Source organism: Eumetopias jubatus, unplaced genomic scaffold, assembly GCF_037043125.1.
Source record: "Eumetopias jubatus isolate StellerSeaLion01/CBP00866 unplaced genomic scaffold, mEumJub1_p1.0 scaffold_13, whole genome shotgun sequence".
Taxonomy (NCBI): Eukaryota; Metazoa; Chordata; class Mammalia; order Carnivora; family Otariidae; genus Eumetopias; species Eumetopias jubatus.
The window spans coordinates 50,787,457-50,790,931 of record NW_028274819.1 but is presented as its reverse complement, the minus strand read 5'-3'; the positions used below and the strand labels follow the sequence as shown (position 1 = coordinate 50,790,931).

General features: G+C 39.5%; 1 pseudogene; it reads left to right on the top strand.

Moving 5' to 3' along the window:
* The first annotated feature begins 915 nt into the window (after positions 1 to 915).
* LOC114219289 (olfactory receptor 2D3-like) lies at positions 916 to 1,844 on the top strand (annotated as a pseudogene).
* Positions 1,845 to 3,475: the final 1,631 nt, after the last annotated feature.

The window sequence follows — 3,475 nt, the reverse complement described above, 5'->3', positions numbered from 1 at the left end:
CATTAACTTGCCCATACTTCCAACATCTTAGGCAGAATGCCAAAAGACAAGGCAGGAGGTCCTTAAAGTAGAACGTCAGCAGTGCCAAACAACAGAATTGTCCACTACAGCTGAAGCAGAGGTCAGAGGTGAGCTGAGATTAGGTGTTATGGAACTGTAAAATTCACTAATATCCAATTCAGAAGTTCAAGCTCCTTCTTAGTTCTGGCTTTTTTTGTTGATGTTGAACAGGACCATAGACACTCAAGTATCATTATGTCACATTTTTTCATGCTACTTTTCCTCTTTGTCATGTGAAATATTTTTACCAGTGCCAGGATTATGATCCACGGATATAAATTTTTCTTTTCTTCCTTTACCCTGTTTGATTGCTACTTAAGAAGCCTCTTTTAAAAATGCTATGGGAAAAAGCAAGAACTAATAGCTGCAATTTAGCTGTTGATTCTTTAAACCATATTTGAACTTCCTACTCTATGATAAACAAATTCGTCATTGACCTCTGTTTTGATTTTGAATTATAAAAACAAAAGTGGCTTTTATTGATTAAACAAGTTCACCTCATTCTCAGACTGCTAATTCAGGTAAATACAAAATATTTATTGAAAAGAAAAAATTAAATTGAATCAAAGACAATTCCTCTGATAAAACTTTATAGTAATTTAGCAATATGTAAATATGTTGACATCAGGATTATTTTGAGAAGCCGTATTGAGTGTGAAACTCAGCCTACCATGTGGATCAAGCAAGGAAAAATGTGCTTAAAAACTATGTAACAACAATATGCATCCTAATGCTAACTGGCACACATACTAGGAAGCATCTGAAAGCCAGTAGTCCAACAAGGTACACTCACTATCATTGTGTTGTTTATACAGCTTGTGAAAGCTGAACATTCAGAATGCATGTGTTTTCTTTCTGATGACAGGTAAACAGGAATAAACATCAGTGGGAGAAGGAAACCAAACTTCTGTGGCTGAATTTATCTTGCTGGGACTTTCACAGGATCCAAAGATCCAGATCTTGCTGTTCTGTGTTTCCCTGACCATTTACCTTCTCTCTGTTTGGAAACCTGCTTATAATAATCCTTATTCAGACTGACTCCTACTTCACACTCCCATGTACTTCTTCCTCAAAAACTTGTCCTTTGCTGACCTCAGCATTGTTCCTCAGATGTTGATCCACTTCCTTGTAAAAAGGAAAACCATTTCCTTTGCCGGATGCTCACTACAGATACTCTTCCTTCTCACAGGGTGTACAGAGTGTGCACTTCTGGCAGTGATGTCTTATGACCATTCTGTGGCTGTCTGCAAGCCCCTGCATTATTCCACTGTCATGGCCCAGAGGGTTTGTGTCCAGTTGGTCATAGTGTCTTGGATCAGTCAGGCATTTGTATGTTCAGTGGACAGTGCATTTACATTTTGTCTTCCCTACCAGAATGTAATTAATCATTATTTTTGTGAACTTCCTGCACTCCTGAAGCTGGCTTCAGCTGACACATACAAGGCTGAGATGGCCTTCTTTTCAATGGGTGTGATTAGCCTCTTAGCACCTCTCTCTCTCATCTTTGTCTCCTACTGGCATATTATCTCCACAGTGATTCAGATGCAGTCAGGGGAAGGGAGGCCAAGGTCTTCTCTACCTGTGGCTCCCATCTCACTGCTGTGGTTCTCTACGATGGCTCTAGAATATTTGCCTACATGAGACTCAATTCCAAAACAATGAATGAAAAGGATCAGGTCATCTCTGTGTTCTATTCAATTATGACTTCCATGTTGAACCCCATCATTTATAGCCTGAGGGACAAAGATGTGAAGGGGCCTCTCAGGAACCTGGTTAGAAGATAGTCTACCTTCAGAGGCAGTGATTTCTGACATTTTTCTTAAGCACTTGGAAGATTGTGATTGACAACAATAGCTCTACTCTTCTCATCCTTTCTTTCCCTCACTTTATATGCCTCAGTTGATTTTTTTCTCCACAAGTATTCATTAAATGCCTACTTTGTGCAAGCACTGTGTCCAGAACATCACAATATGAGTAAACTTTCATGCCTTCCTTAGAAGATTTCATTACCTCTGGGACAAGAGAGAGCCATGCTCTGTCCTAAGGGGAGTTGCACTCTTTTGTCATCTAATGGTCTCTTTCTGCAGTTCTTCCCTTAGGGAAATATATCAAGGGAAAGTAATTTCACCCTTGAAATATTGGACCAAGAAAAAAAATTTGATTAATCTTCCTGAACATATTTCTAGCATCCTTCACCCACTAAATGAGCTGGGAAGCCCAAGTTGTCAGTCACGTATGGGCTTGTTGAGGTTCTGTTTCCACATTCCTGACTAAATCAACAGTAACTGGTTAAAAAGCCAGCATTCAGTTCAGACATAAGGGTGTCTTCTGGGATCTATGGAATGCTACCCATGGGTGCACTACCTCCAGTTGCCTTATTTCCAATTAAAAGTGATGGAACACTATAGTGTTTCTGTAACTTTCAAGGCTTTGCTATGATGAATTTAACTGCACTGCATCATGACCCTTCCTAAAGCATTCCTTTCTTCTTTCTCTTTTCTCTTTCCTCCATTTTTTGGTGGATGATTTTATGCATAGCACCTGCAAGTATGAAAGAGCATGAAAGTATGTACAATTGTCTGTGTTTGTATGTGTGTCTGTTGTCTGTGACAAGTAAGCTTGACCATGTAGAATTCTCTACCAATAGTATTGAATCCGATTCCTTCTCCCCCCCTTTACTAAGTACTACTTTATCTCAGGCCAGTTTCATGTGTCATCTAATTGTTTCTCATACCCTCATCTTTTTTTTTTAGTATTTTTTTATTATTAACATATAATGTCTTATTTGTTTCAGGGGTATAGGTCTGTGATTCATCAGTCTTACACAACACACAGTGCTCACCACAACACATACCCTCTCCAATGTCCATCACCCAGCCACCCCATCTCCCCACCCCACCCCCCCACCAGCAACCCTCAGTTTGTTTCCTGAGATTGAGTCTCTTATGGTTTGTCTCCCTCTCTGGTTTTGTCTTGTTTCATTTTTTCCTTTCTTCCCTTATGATCCTCTGCCTTGTTTCTCAAACTCCACATATCAGTGAGATCATATGATAATTGTATTTTTCTGGTTGACTTATTTCACTTAGCATAATACCCTCTAGTTCCATCCACATTGTTGCAAATGGCAAGATTCATTTTTCAATGGCTGTGTAATATTCCATTATACAAACACACACACACACACACACACACACACACACACACACACACAGAACATCTTCTTTATCCATTTATCTGTCGATGGACATCTGGGCTCTTTCCACAGTTTGGCTATTGTGGACCTTGCTGCTATAAACATTGGGGTGCAGGTGCCCCTTCAGATCACTACACATACCCTCCTCATCTTTGTAGCTGTCTGCAATCTCTCATACTAAATAGTGTGAGAGTGCTTTCAAATTTATCATTCTTTGTTTTG